This window comes from Antechinus flavipes, chromosome 3 (assembly GCF_016432865.1).
Source record: "Antechinus flavipes isolate AdamAnt ecotype Samford, QLD, Australia chromosome 3, AdamAnt_v2, whole genome shotgun sequence".
NCBI lineage: Eukaryota > Metazoa > Chordata > Mammalia > Dasyuromorphia > Dasyuridae > Antechinus > Antechinus flavipes.
In genome coordinates, this window is record NC_067400.1 from 362,065,053 (window position 1) to 362,082,802 (window position 17,750).

Genomic DNA, 17,750 nt, shown 5'->3' on the forward strand with positions numbered 1-17,750 from the left:
CTATCATTCACACAATCTATATCTATCTCCTATAGTAATGGTGAGAAAGGGAGACTTAGAACTGTGCTTTCATATGAGTCAGAAATTCTTGCTATAGAAACTCCCTCCACTGATGCATTCTTGCCCAGTTCATAGTCTTAGACTAAGCTTCTTTAAACTGTGGGTTATGATGCCTTAAAGAGTCACATAACTGAATATGGGTTTGCAAAATTATGATTTATTATCACTAACTGTTTGGTTTATATCCCTATTTTACATACCTATATAGTGAAGTCTCATAAAAATTTCTTGGTGATGGGCAAGAAGAAGTTGCAAGTGGTAAAAAGTTTAAGAAGTCCTAGTCTTGGAGAATTGCATAAAGAATAACAGCTGGCATGTATCAGAAATAAGGTGTGAACTCATGTCTCTGGACTCCAAGTCTGCCTCTAAAAAAATCACACATAAGGCTTAAAAAGTACATTGAGATGTCATTTCATTCAATTGTATATATATTAGATAATTAAAGAAAATTTATGGGATGGAAATGAATCCTCATAGGAAATGGAAAATAGAAGCTGACAGATATAGTTTTCTTAATTTGTCAGAGGAGGAAATCAGAGAATCTTAGTCATATAGCTAGTAGATAATGGAACCAGGACTCATAACTCAAACTCAGGTCTTCTGATTCAAAATCTAGAGTTCTTTTCACTACATTGTTGTTCTTCCTCCAGTTTTTCATGTACTATATTGTAGGATCTGAGTCTGAGAGCTAGATAGGATCTTAGAAGTGATCAGTTCTTCCTCTCCTCCAAAAGCTGATTAGAGTATTTAAATTACTCACCTCAGGCCACAGCAATAAATGTCAGATAAAGGTTTCAAATCCATATCTTCTGTCTCCAAATCCAATTCAGCCATATAACTCAATATGGATTTCACCCTTAAGGGTTAGATGCTGTTATGTTAGGTAAGACAGCACTGTTGTTCAGTAATATCCAACTCTTTGTGATCCCATTTGAGGTTCTTTTGGCACAGCTACTGGAATGATTTGTATTATTTGCATTTTTTTCTTCAGATCATTTTATAAAGGAGGAAATTGAGGCAAAAATCATGAAGTGACTTGCTGGAAATCATACTGCTAGTACGTATCTGAGTTCGGATTTGAATTCATAAAGTTGAGTCTTCCTGATGGGTGAGCCTCTCTGTACCATCCCATATTCAGTTATATGACCCTTTAAGGGTCACAACCCACAGTTTAAAGAAGCTTAGTCTAAGACTTTGTATTGTATGATACATAGATCCTTGCTTTCTCCATTAAACAGACAATGTAATATAGAGAAAAGAACTGGGAAATGCCCCGTCTTCAGTTCTAGGTTAAGGTTTGTCTCAATGTGCCAGCTGGGTAGCCATATGCAATTTATTCCTTGAATTTTCTGTGCTTCATTGCCTTCATCAGCAAAAAGACTCTAGTCGCATTGCCTGAATTAAATCAGAAGCAATAAGCATTTATCTGCTGTGCTAGACTGTGTGATGTTCAAGAATCCTTCATAAGCTTATCATCTAGTAGGGAAGGTACAGTCAATACCCAAGCCAAGAGCCAGTGACTGCTAAGTGTACTATGAAGGCAGCTATATGATGAGTGGGTAAGTGCCAGGCTTGGAGTTAGGAAGATCCTTCTTCTTGAGTTCAAATTCAGCTTTAGACACTTAGTAGCTGCGTGACTCTGAGCATGTCACTTAACAAAGTTTGCTTCAGTTTCCTTATTTGCAAAATAAGCTAGAGAAAGAAATAGCAAACCACTTGAGTATCTGCCAAAAAATTTCCAAAAGGGCCAAAAAAGAGTCTAAAATGAATAAAAAATAACTAAACAAAAACAAAGTATAATATGCAAGTCCTAGGTATGAGTGGAAAAGAAAGAGATCAGGATGGAAGAAATGAAGACTTGAGCTGGGCTTTAAAGGATTGATAAGAATTATTTATTTAAAACAAAATACAAAATAGAAAAAGAAAAGAAAAGAAAATAAAAAAACATTATCATGTGCTGAGAAGAATATCAGGGAAGATTCAATATATGTAAAATAAATTTCCATTTCAAGAAATCACATATAATAATAGAAGACATTATAGTCTTGACTGTCCATCTTTACATTGCTTCCTTGTAGATTATTCTTTTGTTCTCTGCTGTGCACTTTTTGCTTTATTCTTTTTTCCTTACTTTCATCCATCCCACATCTCCCAAGATGGCTACAGTTATATATATATATATATATATATATATATATATATGTATGTGGGTGTATATGTATATCTACACACACACATACATATATAATACACTCACATATATTCATACCCCACTCACCAACATACATGTATCTATAGACACACAATACACCTACATGCATACATCCACACATATTCACACATTAACACATAACACATATGTAGACATGCATCTAAAACAGTATTAATATGGTTGGCATATAATATAGATTTCTCTCTTGACTAAGTTTAATTTTGCTTGGGATCAATGATTACTACTCCTACTTTAAAAAAAATATGTATATATACTCCTGATGTTACTGTATTTGTGTATATCTTTTATTTCCAATTCCTGCTACCTCTTCTACTTTAGTTCTATGCTTTAACTTGCTTTAATATTAACTATTACTTAACCATGACTCACCCAAGGATTCCCCACCTTATCTTCTTGTCCCATTCTTCCCTCTTTATCCCATTCCCATTAATCTATATACTTTATCCCACTCCTATTAATCTAAACATTCTTCTGCACCCCACCTTATCTTATGCCATTCTTTCCCTTCTTATCACTTCCTCATTAATCTACATACTTTGCCCCTCTACCATGTAACTACACATCTTTCTATACCCAAGTTTATCGTATTCCCTCCCTCCTTATTTCTTTACAGATTTTGGAGGGTGCTAAATTCTATCTATATCTATATATGTGGTTTTTCAGAACTACCAGTCCTCTTGTCCTATCCAATTATTGTGTCAATTTTTCCTCTGTATCTCATTTGTATAGCATTATTATATTTTTTACCTTTTCCTAAGAAATTTCACTTTTTAGAGTTAGGTCATACTCAGTTCTGCCCCATCTTTCTTTTGAACTACTCAATTATGATGTCAATTTTAGACATATGGTTTATATTTCCACATATAAAATGTCCTTGTTGAATTCCTTGAAATTAGTCTGATGTTGGCTCTTATTTGTTCAATTTTCTATTAAGTTCAGGTTTGGTGGAAAAAAAATCTTGAAAATCTGTGAATTCATTAAATATTTTTTTTTCATTCAATATTATCTTATTTTTGCTGGATATGTTATTTTTTACTATGGACCTAGTTTTTTTGATTGTTGATTATATATTATTCCAGAACCTGGGATCTTTTTTTGTAGCTAGTGATAAATCCTGTACAATTCTAATTGTAGTTCCAGCATATTTGAATTTTTTTTGTTTTTTTTTTCCTTGTAAAATATTTACTTTAATCTGGAGATTTTGAAATTTAGCAATAATATTCCTTTGTTTTCCTTGAAGGATCTCTTTGACATGATGATTGGTGGATTTTTTTCTATTTCTATTATCCCCTCAGTTGTGCCACAATTCCCTTTTAATGTCCTAACCCAGTTTCCCTAATTGTCCTATTCAGTTACTTTGCCTCAGGTTATAACCATTCCCTCTTAATGTTTGATGGAATAAAGGTCTTTATCCATTTTAGATATCAGGATCCTCTCCAGTACCTCCCATTATATCATCCTAATTCAGATACCTCCCCCATTATGTCATTGTTCTTGTTACCCTATAAAAGAATCTTGTACCTGACATTCACTGCTGGATTCTTGGAGACGGTAGTCTCATTCAGCCCTGGGACTAAACATGGATCCATTTGGTCCCAGTATATCTCTCCATTTAATAAATTATTAAAATGTTCTCTAATCTTTATCTTGCTCAGTTTCTCCAGCATTACACCTCATGTTCTATCACTTCAGGACAATTTTCTTTGATTATTTCTTGTAATATTGTGTCAATGTTCTTTTTTTGTTTTTGTTTTGGTCACAGCTCACAAGTAATCCAATTATTCTTATGTTTTCTCTTCTTGATCTGTTCTCCAGATTTTTCTATTCTATTTTTTCATACTTTATATTTTGTTATATTATTTCTTGGTCTCAAAACTTCACTGGCTTCCCTCTTGTCCAATTCTAATTTTCAGAGAATTATTTTCTACTTTAAAACTCTGGATCTTTTTTTTTTTTTTTTCTGGTTGGTTGACTTTCTTTTCATAGTCTTGCTTTTCTTGGATTTTTTTTATTTTACTTTTTATTTTTTCTTCAATCTCTCTCATTTGGTTTTTAAAGTCTTTTGAATTTTTCTATAAATTCTTTCTGGGCAGGGAGCCATTTAACATTACTTTTTGGGGTAGGAAAGGCTTTTTTTAAACTTCAATGTCTTCCTCTGAAGATGAACTCTGAGTTTTCTCTTCCCAAAGTGATTTACATGTTTGGGTTTTTCTCATTTGCCAGCTCATTTAAAAAAAAAAATGATAGTGTAAGCACCTTTAATCATAGGGTGAGGGTTGGTGCTTCTAGCTTCAGTTCAGCTCTCCCCTCTCCCCAAACCAAGAGCTCCTCTCTCCTGCAAGTGTCAGTAGAGTTCCTGACCCATTGCCTCTGCACTCATAGGTGTACTGGCTCCTTTTCGCCCAGGTCTGTGTCCTTGCACAGCACAGCTAGACTTGTTGTTATTAATCAGTCCAACTTCACTAGGTCTTCCCAGACTCAGGCTATCTGGGGGCTGAAAGTTTCTGTGGTTCCTGCTGAGTCCTCCAGCCTCACCCAGTTAGTCATAGGGTTCCTGCTGGCTGTTTCAGGTGTTTGCACTTCATATTAGTTAATCCTGGTCTTCAGGTCTTCTGTTCTGTCCCAATTCTAATTTTTTTTTGCAAGTTTCCCTGAGGCACAATTTTACTTTATTTATGGGAGGAATCTGGAGATTTTGGAATTTTATGATCTATTCTACCATCTTTCCACAGTCCTCCTCCAGAATTGATAAGATTTGAAGAAGAAAAAAGATGACAGAATTTTAGAGGTAGAAAGACTTTTCAAGGCCACCTGCTTCTGTTCATACTTGACAGGAAATCCCCTTCGAGACACTTTGAGAAATAGTCTTTAAACTTCTACTTGGTGATTTTAGTGAGGGGGAGCCAGGATTGTAAGGGTTAATGTTTAACAAAAGGCTGGGGGAGGCAGTGTACTTGGTACACTTTTAAGTTTGATTGCATTATTGCCTTTTCTTCATCACTTTAAGTCTAGAAAATCAACAAAACAATAAGCCAAGTTCTGATTTTTATAATTTGCCAATTTCTGAAGTGCAAATGCTCTCACTGAAAATTTAACAACAGCATACTGTGGGGGAAAGGGGAAAGCAGGTGGTGGGGAGGAGGAAATCTCACCATCTCCCAAGGCAGTTCATTGCACTTTTGGACAGTCTTAATCAGTAGGATTGTTTTTTTTTTAAGGCTAAATTTGACTTTTTTTTTTTTTTGCAAATGCAAGTCATTGTTTCTAGTCTTATTTTGTGGGTTCAAGCAAAATAATGCTAACATTTAATACTGATGATTAATATTTATATAGCAAAACATATGTTCTCTCTTTCCCTCCCTCTCCCTTGCTTTCACTTCCTCTCTTTCTCTCCCTCTCCCTTCCTCTCCCTTCTCTCCCTCCCTGTCTCTCCCCACTCTCTCCCTCCTTCCCCACTTCTTTGTCTCTCTCTGTCTCTGTCTCCCTCCCCCAATATACAAATAAACACAATATATATAACACACATTATATATACATATATGTGTAAGTATAAACACATATGTGTGTGCAAATATACATAGATAGAGGGAAAAAAGAGTTAAAGAGAGAGAAGAAAGAAGGAAGGCAGGAAGAAAGGGAAAAAGAGAAAGAAAGAAAGAAAGGAAGGAAAAAGAAAGAATGATACAGAGAGAGGGGGTGGTGGGAAAGAGAGATAGGTAACACAATGGATAGAATGCTGGGTCTGAAACCAGGAAGATTCCTTGTCCAGAGTTCAAAGGTGTCCTCACACTAGCTATGTGTCCCTGGGGTAGTAATTTAACTCTATTTGCTTCAATTTCTTGATCCATAAAATATGCTGGAGAAGGAAATGGCAAACCATTCTTATGTTTTTTTAAGAAAACACCAAATAAGATCATGAAGAATTAGAGACAACTTAAACTATTGTACAGCAACATGCCCATAATACACACGAAAAAGAGGTATATATGTAGATAAGGCAGTGCATAATGCTAATGAGAAAACAATGTACACATCATAAAACTCATGTGTATGTGTATGCTATATGTATTTATTATAATCCCACATATGTATGTATATACATATATGCATGTGTCTTTTATTTGTTCTCTCTATCTATCCATCCATCTATTTATCTGTCAATTCATCTATCACAATAACCCTCTGAACTATCATCCCCTTTTGTAGATAGAGAAACTGAGACTTGGGGATGTTATGTGACTTCTTTAGTCACATGGTTAGAGTAGTAAATGACTGAGACAGTATTCAAACTCAGATTAGTCTGACTTCAAGACCCTTACTGCTCTACTTCTAGCTTCCTCTTAATGTCTTATTCCTTTCCTTTGAAAGAGGAACTTAACTCAGGAGGTACAACTTAAACTGTATTTAGAAGAGTGGATCATTGGATTGGGAGATGAAGGGAGATCATATTTCATGGGGAGAAATTGTGAGGGGTAGGAATGAACTCTTTGCAATCCTGGGATTGCAGAGTTTAAAGTGATTGGTGTGTATGGACAAGGTGTCTTCCTGGTTTTAAGAGCATTACATTTACCCAAAATTGCTCCTTTTAAAAACAGTCTCTCACACTGGTGAGCAGTGTGTGTGTGTATGTGTGTGGTTTTGACCATGGGAAAGGGAATTAGGAGAGACTGCTGCCTGATGGCTCATTTGGATTTCACTCATTACTGATGCAGTAATCCGATTTAAATATTTTACAGAGTGATTGGATTGTACTTGGCCCTAGAGGCTTTATAACCAAAGGCACAATTTTTAAAAAATCCAATAAATAAATTCATTAGTCTTATGTGTTGTTAGTCACACTTGACTCTGACAGGGAACGTTTTTTTTTTTTTTTTTTTTTTTGACAAGAAAAAAACTGAGGGAGTGTCTTCCTGCAGTCCTAGAATCAACTATATTTTGCTTAATTGGATTTTTTCTTTTTTTGGCTGGCTCAAGAAAGAGGCCCTCCCCTACCAAAGAAAAACTCCATCTGCAGTTAGCTGTCCCCCACTGACAGATGGCACACAGTGGCATTATAAACATTTTTCACTACTTCACTTGGTTTTTCCAAAGGCCCAAAGTGGCCATTATATAAGTCCAAGAGGCCTGGGGTCACCTTTTATTTATGTGACAGATTTTCCATGTTTGTTCATTTCCTCTGAAAATCCAGGCAAGTAGAATTGCCTCAGAAGACTTTCCACCCAAAATCAGAAAATACTAGAGTTAGGACTTTAGAGGCTGGCTACTCTAAGCCCCTACCTACAACATTCCTGACAAGTGATCACCCATCTTTCTGCAAAGACCTCCAGAAAGGGGGAATTGATTAAAGTAATGATCATAGGCAATGGACTGAATAGGATTTTAGAGATCATCTAGATCATTAGTTCTCAAACTTTTTTTCTCGATATATTAAAAATTATTGAGGATATGTCCAGAGAGTTTTTGTTTTTGTGGATTATATTTATAAATATTTACCATATTAGAATTTTTTAAAAAACTAATTCTGAATTTGTAGATCCTCTAAAAGGATTTCAGGGATTCCCAGATTCTCTAGACCACACTTTGAGAATTACTCACCAATTGAATTCATTTTACATGAGATTTAAGTGACTTTTCCAAGGTTATACGAGAAAATCTTGTGCATCTGACAAGATTCCAACTCAGATCCTCTTGCTTCTTTTGCCTCCTCAGTAAGATCTTATTGGATGTTTTGGTTGCTGTTTTTGACAAAGTCTTCTTTCATTTCTGGGCTTCTTAATTGCTTTCCTAGGCTCTTATTGCCAGATTTGGAGCTTCACTAACTTATTTATAACTACCACTCTCATTAAGTGTTCATCACCTAAAGAGAGGGTGCTTGGTGAGCCAAGAAGAAATGAAATACATTTTTTTCCTTTTTCTCAGAGGATTTAAAATATTGATGTAAGTATACCAAAATAAAAAATGATGAGCCATAATGGTAACATTCCAGAGAAAAATCATGAATAATGCTCAAGAGAGTATATGCCTATCAGTTCCTCTAATTCATTCTATATTCTACTCTCAGTTTAATCAGTATCATTCCAATACATTGCTCTAGTTGTAACACTGCCTTGCTCGAAAACAAACAAACAAACAAACAACTAACTTCAATTACTCTTTCTTCAAGAGCTTCAAGTTGAAATGTTCAAATTCTAGAACCTGACCCTCCTTCACAATTCAATTCAATTCAACCAAAAACTTTATTAGTTTTCTGTGTTAAGTGCTTGGGGAGAAACCAAGTTTAGGTAAGAAATGCATCTGGCTCTAAAGGATCACTATCCATGAGGAAAAGTAATATCTATACAAATTACTTGCCCAGACCAGATTTCATTAATATAAGAATTTTCCAGGCTTGCAAACCCCCTTCAGATACAAATAGGCTATTGTTAACACAGCTTATAGTCAGAATTGCCTAAGGCAGATGGTCTCCAAATTTTTTTGATCATGCTTCTATACATAGAGGTAAAACACTTTTGAGCACTAGTTTCTAATATCTGTATATTATCAATTTATGATTTATACCATGCTGTACTTTACTACCGTTTGTGCATAATGGGAAAACTTTCATTAAAAATAAAACTAAAAAAAAAGATGAAATAATATTTGATCTTAGAATCAATAGGGAACCAATGGAGTTTAATGAGTAGGGAAGTGAAGTGCTCATACCATCCTTTGGGCAAAATCACCTCACTAGTTGTATGGTGAATAGATTTGAGAAAGGGCAGTTGAGTCAGGGAGACTAAATGAGAAAGTTACTGAAACAGTCCACATTTGAAGTGATGAGAAGTGATAAAGGCCTTAACTAGAGTGGTAACTATATGAATAGAGAGACAGGGACAGAGGAGAGAGAAATGACAAGATTAAACAACTATTTGGATTTCTGAGATTAGGGAGACTGAGGAGTCAAAAATGTGAATGCTATGAACCTGTGATACTAGATGAATATTGGTGACTTTGATAATAATAATAATAGGGTAGTTTGGGGAAAGATAATATAATGAAATCTGTGATGAAGGCCACAACCTGTCCATTCCTGTTTATGGTTGGTGGTACAGTGAATAAAACTTCTGAACCTAGATTCAGAAAGACCTGTGTTCATATCAAAGACCTCAGACACTTAATACCTATGTGACCTCTGCAAGTCACTTAACCATTGTCTGCCTCAGTTTTCTCAACTGTAAAATATAAAATAATAATGACACCTATCTCTCAGGGTAGTTCTGAAGATCAAATGAGTTAACATGTGCAAAGTGCACAGTGTCTGGAACATTGTTGTTTTCCAATCATTGCAATCATGTCTGATTCTTCATGATCCCATTTGGGGTTTTCTTGGCAAAGATTTTACAGATCATTTTACAGATGAGAAAACAGGTATTTTGAATCATAAGGATCAAATGTGTTTAAGGATGGAGAGTTGGAAAAATTGAGGAAGAGCATTGTGGCTTTTATGAGTGAGGGTAAAGTTAGTCCAAACTGATTAGAATTAGAGTTAATGGATGAGAATAGTATGACATAAAATGGGTGGGGAAAGATGAGTGATTCCAAATTATGGAAGGCTTTCCATTCAATTCAATTTAATTTGTTTCAATATATACATCTAAGGGAAATGCATTGAGATAGGCTATGGTGATATAAAGTTTAAAATGAATCATCTCCTGCCCTCAAGAAGCTTAGATTGTGAGGAGGGACAACAAAGGGAAAATACAAGATAATTTAAGGAGAGAGAAACATTAATTCTTTAGGTCTCACCTATGGCTTCAAATAGAATGGGACTCTTGAGTGAAACTCTGAAATCGGCTAGGGATTCTGGTCCAGAAGGCATGCATTCAAGATAAGGCTGATGCTGTGTATAAAGGTACAAAGCGAGGACTTTAATATAGTGGGCTGGTTTGGTGGAAATACAGAATGGTATGAAGGGAAGAAATATGAACTATCTGGAAAGGTAGATGGGATACAGACTGCAGAGGGTTCTAAATGCTAGACTGAAAAGTTTATATTCAGCCTTGAGGTAATATCCAATTACTAATGATTGTGTAGAGGGGCACTTGGTAAGTCCTAAGTCTTTGGAATATTAATTTAGCAGGATGGATTGGAAAGAAAACAGATGGCTATGAGGTGAAAGGCAATAAGGGCCTGAAGGTTATGTGAATAGAGAAAGGGAGACAGATTTGAAAGTTGTAGTGGCATAATTAACAAGACCTGGCAATTGATTGGCTTTGGGGGTGCAGTAGAGGTAAGGGAGAAGACTCAAGAATAATTCCTAGGTTGAAAACCTGGTTGGCAGGAAGCCCAATTTTATTTTCAACAGAAATAGGGCTGGATAATGAATTTATGTTGCGCTCAAGGGGATGATGGTATATCTGTTTAGAGACTGCTACCAGAAAATTGACAATGCAGGATTGGAATTCAGGAGAGAGATTAGGACTGGCTATATTGAATGTTAAGGAATTAGGTTAAGAAGTCTGAGTTTGCCTCAAAATTACTGAGGAACTATTAGATAGAATACAGAAGTCAAGAGAAGGCCTTTTAGGAGAAACAATAGACTAAGCCACACTCACCAGAGTCTGATGAAATTGTGAGTATTACTCCCTTTATCAAACATAAACCTGCTGGGAATGTGATGATATTTCATTAGAGCTGGATTTCAGGTTCAGTGCCAGAGGCATGTTTAAGGCATGAGAAATAGCAGTTCAACCAAACTGTACCTTGGTGATTAGTCTCTGATGTATGCTTTTGGTTCCCTAATGATGCTTTCAGTAATAGAGTCATAGCTTACTAATTTGTACTGTTTGGGAATCTACAGTCAGTATTAGTAGGGAACCCCCCAAATTGGTTAATAGAATATTTTAAAGTAGAAACAGTAACTCAAAATGGCCACAGAATTATTAATAACTAGCAAAGACATATTAAGAGACTGATTGGTAATGAGCATATCAATTTTTGGGATCACAGACATATCTGGAAAGTACTTTAGAGGTCACTTAGTCGAACATAGTCATTTTACAGATGGGGCTGCTGAAGCCTGAGAAGAATGTAAATTAAGACTTGAACCTGTGATCTTCTGACTTTAAATCCCTTACTCTTTTCTTTGCATCATCTGTCAATGGAGGTCCTAGTAGGTGTGATAATTTGTATTTGTAAGATTACCTTTCTTCTACTCTATCTGTATTCTATCTCTACTGATTTACTTATACTGTCTCTCTCAGAGGTGTCTCTCATGTTAGAATGCAAGCTCCTAATGAAGGTAAGGATTATTTTCTCCTTTTTTTTTTTTTTTTAAAATCTCCCAGGATCAGCACCATGGCTAGCTTAAAGTAATAGTGTTCAATCATTTTTTTTTCCCAACATCTTCTACCTAATGATCCCATTTGGAGATTTTTTTTTTTGACAAGAATCTGGAGTGATTTGTCATTTTCTTCTCCAGCTCGTTGTACAGGTGAGGCAAACAGGGTTAAGTGAGTTGCCCAGGATCATACAACTAGTAAGTGTGTGCGGCCAGATTTGAATGCAGGAAGATAAGTCTTCCTGATTACAAGGCCAGCACTCTGTCTACTGTTCTATCTAGCTGCCCTTTACCTATATTTACCTATCTCAAAAAGTTGTTGTTAAGCTCAAACGAAGTCATATATACTAAACTATTATATATACATATATATATATATATAATATGCTACACACTTTTTATATCTTAAACACTGGATCAATGTTAGATATTGTCATTATTATTATAATTATAAATAATATATTATTATAATGAATAACTCTTTGAAACTCAGGTTTCTCATTTTGTGCAATTTTAAGTTGGGAACAGATGATTTCTTTAAAGTACATGATTCTATATCTGAGAAGGTGGTTCACTAAAACTGAAATGAGGAGAAGGTCTGCTTCAAAATTCTGTCTCTAATATTTATAGACTGTATGAGCCTGGACAATTAATTTAATTTCTCTGAGCCTCAGTTTATTCACTGATAAAATGGACATAAGTCCTGTAGAACTTGATTGTTATGGGAATAACATGAGAAAATGATTATAAATGCTTTTTACAAATATGAAAGCACTATCTACATATGTGGGTACCTCCTTAGCTGTCCTTAGTACTTGGAACTTACTCTTCTTTTCTGTCTTCTGGCCTCCTGGATTTCCTTCAGGTCTCAGCTAAAATTTCACCAACTGCAAGAAGTTTTTCCTGATTTATTTTAGTGCTTGTACCTTCCTTTGTAATTATCATTTCCAATTGATCTTGTACACAGCTTGCTTTACATTAACTGTTTGCCTGTTGCCTTCCTCATTAGTCTGTGATTTCTTTGAAAGTAGGGACTATCCATTTGATAAAATCCAACATTCATTCCTATTAAAAACACTTGAGAGTATAGGAATAAATGGATTTTTCCTTAAAATAATCTGTAGCATCTATTTAAAACCATCAGTAAGCATCATATGTAATGGGGACAAACTGCAACCATTCCCAATAAGATCAGGAGTGAAGCAAGGTTGCCCACTATCACCATTACTATTTAATGTTGTATTAGAAATGCTAGCTTTGGCAATAAGAGTTGAGAAAGAGATTAAAGGAATAAGAATAGGCAATGAGGAAACCAAATTATCACTCTTTGCTGATGATATGATGGCATACTTAGAGAACCCCAGAGATTCTACTAAAAAGTTATTAGAAACAATCCACACCTTTAGCAAAGTTGCAGGATACAAAATAAACCCACATAAGTCATCAGCATTCTTATATATCACTAACAAAACCCAACAGTTAGAGTTATAAAGAGAAATTCCATTTAAAGTAACTACTGATTGTATAAAATATTTTGGAATCTATCTGCCAAGGGAAAATCAGAAACTTTATGAGCAAAACTACAAAACACTTTCCACAAAAATTAAGTCTGATCTAACCAACTGGAAAAATATTAAATGCTCTTGGATTGGGCAAGCAAATATAATAAAGATGACAATACTACCTAAACTAATCTATTTAGCGCTATACCAATCAGACTCCCAAAAAACTATTTTAATGACCTGGAAAAAATAACAACAAAGTTTATACAGAAAAACAAAAGGTCAAGAATTTCAAGGGAATTAATGAAAAAAAATCAAATGAAGGTGGCCTAGCTGTACCAGATCTAAAATTATATTATAAAGCAGCAGTTACCAAAACCATATGGTATTGGCTAAGAAATAGACTAGTTGATCAATGGAATAGATTAGGTTCAAAGGACAAAACAGCCAATAACTTTAATGATCTAGTGTTTGACAAGCCCAAAGACCCCAGTTTTGGGGATAAGAACGCATTATTTGACAAAAATTGCTGGGAAATTTGGAAATTAGTATGGCAGAAACTAGGCATTGACCAACACTTAACTCCGTACACCAAGATAAGGTCAAAATGGGTTCATGACCTACGTATAAAGAATGAGATTATAAATAAATTGGAAGAGCATAGGATAGTTTACCTCTCAGACCTGTGGAAGAGGAAGGAATTTATCACCAAAGAAGAACTAGAGATCATTATTGACTACAAAATAGAAAATTTTGATTATATCAAATTGAAAAGTTTTTATACAAACAAAACTAATGCAGACAAGATTAGAAGGGAAACACAGTCAAAGGTTCTGATAAAGGCCTCATTTCCAAAATATATAGAGAATTGACTCTAATTTATAAGAAGTCAAACCATTCTCCAATTGCTAAATGGTCAAAGGCAATGAACAGACAATTCTCAGATGAAGAAATTGAAACAATTTCTAGCCATATGAAAATATGCTCCAAGTCATCATTAATCAGAGAAATGCAAATTAAGACAACTCTGAGATACCACTACACACCTGTCAGATTGGCTAGAATGACAGGGAAAGATAATGCAGAATGTTGGAAGGGATGTGGGAAAACAGGGACACTGATATATTGTTGGTGGAATTGTGAATACATCCAGCTATTCTGGAGAGAAATTTGGATCTATGCTCAAAAAGTTATCAAACTGTGCATACCCTTTGATCTAGCAGTGTTTCTACTGGGCTTTTACCCCAAAGAGATACTAAAGAAGGGAAAGGGACCTGTATGTGCCAAAATGTTTGTGGCAGTCCTGTTTGTAGTGGCTAGAAACAGGAAAATGAATGGATGCCCATCAATTGGAGAATGGTTGTATAAATTGTGGTATATGAATGTTATGGAATATTATTGTTCTGTAAGGAATGACCAGCGGGATGAATACAGAGAGGACTGGCGAGACTTACATGAACTGATGCTAAGTGAATGAGCAGAATCAAATAATCATTATATAGCTTAACAACAATACTGTATGAGGATGTATTCTGATGGAAGTGGATTTCTTCGACAAAGAGATCTACCTCAATTTCAATTGATCAATGATGGACAGAAGCAGCTACACCCAAAAAAAGAACATTGGGAAATGAATGTAAACTGTTTGCATTTTTGTTTTTCTTCCCAGGTTATTTTTACCTTCTGAATCCAATTCTTCCTGTGCAACAGGAGAACTGTTTGGTTCTGCACACATATATAGTATCTAGGATATACTGTAACCTATTTAACATGTATAGGACTGCTTGCTATCTGGGGGAGGGGGTGGAAGGAAGGAAGAGAAAAGTCGGAACAGAAGTGAGTGTAAGGAATAATGTTGTAAAAAAATTACCCAGGTATGGACTCTGTCAATAAAAAGTTATAATAATAAAAAAAAAGAAAGGAAAGTAGTGACTATCTTTCACCTTTTGTTGCATCCTCAGTCTTTAGGACAGTGCTTGGTGTATAGTAGGCACTTCACACACACTTGTGAACTGACTGCTCACAAACTCTTAGAGATAGAAGACACCTTAGAACTCTAGCCCCACCCATTTTCCACCAAGCATCCTGTCATCCCCCATAGATAGCTATGCAGCTTTTGCTTGAATACACCAAGGATTGGAGAATTCATCACTGGGCAAGGTAGCCTAGTCTGTTCCTTTTTGAATGTAATGTAACAACTGAAAGTACTTTCCAGATCATATAATACATACATCTTCTTCATTTTCTAGAGGAGGAAACAAGAGCTGTGAAGTTATCTTTCTGCCTCCTTTTAGTTTCTACCCACTAGCACTCACTGGTTTTATTTTTTGGAAGTACACAGAATGACACTACTTTATTTCCCTATGACTATAACTTTAAATGATACATCATAGTGCATTTCCTGATCATATAACGCTTGTTTTTGAGCATCAGACCTTTAATGAGCTTGAGAAGTTAACCATTAAAAAAAATCAAAGGATTTCTGTCCATCACTTTTCTTTATTTAGAGGATCAGATTAGCCACTGGATTTCAGAGTGTATAGTACTTGTTTTGCAGCTTAGTGAAGCCAAAATCTCCTCAAATCTGAGCTTGGGAAGTAAGAAGTGTTGCATTTTGAATGGATGAGGAAGGCAGAATGAAAATGGGATGGGGATTGAACTGTCTGGATTTAAGAAGTAGAGCAAGGGGTGAGGGATTATGGTGTTCAGCCATCTATATTCATATCAATGAGAGTTGATGGACATTGTGAGATTAACATTTTGAAAACTTCTAGATTCCCCCTTTTTCACCTAAGGCAAAGAGAACAAAATATCCTTGGGCAGCACAACAAAGACTTACAAATACCTGCCAAGGGAAGTCTAGTGGGCTGGTAGGAAATGCTTATTTTCCCTAGGTATGGCCGCTGGCACACCACCTGGTATCTTACTATTGTGAAGAGTTATTCCCTTCATTATAAAGTAAGCTCCTTTTGAATAAAGATTGTTTCATTCTTTGTACTTATATCAGCATGGGCTAGAATAGTGCTTAACACATAGTGATTGCTTAATAAATACTTGATGAGGGGTTCCTACCCAGGGAAGATGATCAGACATTTTTATGCTGCTAAAAGGCTACATATGTTATTAGCACCTTTTAAATTTTGACACTTATGGCAAAGTTCTAGTTTGACTTTTGATAGGAGATATAAAAATTTGGAGATCCCTTGAAGGAGAAGGATGGACATGACAACTTGTGATCTTTATTCATGACACATAGATGAAATACTTGAATAGAATGCTGGATCTGGTGTCAGGAAGACCTGAGTTCAAATTCAGTTTCAGATATTTACTAACTGTGTGACTTTAGTCAAATCATTTAATCTCTGTCTCAATTTCATGATTTATAAAATGGGGATAAATAGCAGCTATCCCCAGGGTTGTTGTGAGGATAAAATGAAATTAACATTTGTACAAGACCTTGCAAACTTTAAAGTATGGCATACATGTTATTTTTCCTTCTCTTCCTCTTCCACATCATTCCACTCATGTATTTATCCCTCTCTACCCTCAAGAGTAGTGTTTAGAGTGATTTCTTGTTCATGTTAATTCTTTTTCTATTAAGATACTCTTTTTTTTTTAAAGCAGTAGATATGGTGTTTTTCTTTAGATTTCTATTGATAATAAAGAAACTTTACCCAAATATCTATTAAGGCTTAAACAAAAGTGATTTTATTTAGGAAGCAAAGAACAGAAATTTTCAACTTGAAATAGAGGGCTCCAGTTATTGTTCATAGCTACTTGGCAGGATGAAATGCTTCTAAATGTGACTTTGCATCACAGTAGAAGTTTCATGACATATTGCTGAGATAATCTTTCCCATGGTCTGTGATTCGACCCAAAAGGCCAGAACAGGGAAATTAACTAGGTGTAATAAATAATATAGAATCTGGTGAATATTTAGGACCTGGTAATGATGATAAATCAGGTTTGAAATGTTCCTTGAGGAGATTGTGAGATTCTGAGAAATGAAGCCAGGAAGATTGATTAGAACCTATTGCTTTTCAGAAAATCTACTGCAAAAACAGCAGCAAAGCATTTTTAGATAAATAGGGAGCTGCAGATATTCTCTTCTTTGGTCCTCCTAAAAACAAAATGGTTGTAATCTACAAATGTCAGTGCTATTAGGACTAAATGAATAAGATGAAGAAAGCCACTCTGAAGCGTCTGCTGGAAGAGGAGGTTGATTTGCCTAAAGGGAGCAAAGGGAGAAGGTAAATAGCTTTTCATTACACTTACTTCTCTCTTGAAGTTTTAGGTTGTTTTTTTTTTTTTTTTTTAATCTCAAAGGAAGATAGGTAATAGGAAAAGTGGAAAGAACCCTGGATTTGAAATCAGGATCTGAATCCTGGCTTTGCCACATGTCATCCAGTTTTGGATGAGTCATTCAATCTTTTTAGCTTCATTTAAAAAAAATTCTCTCTTTTTTTTCACTTAAAGCATTAAGGGATCATGCATCTCAGTAACCCTATTCTTTCTCTCCTCACTTTCACCATCCACCATGCATGTTATACCTAGAAACATGTTATACCTAGGAACATGTTATTCAGCTGGTAAATTTTACCTATCTAAAAAAGTCTTAAGTCCATGTCTGTTCTCA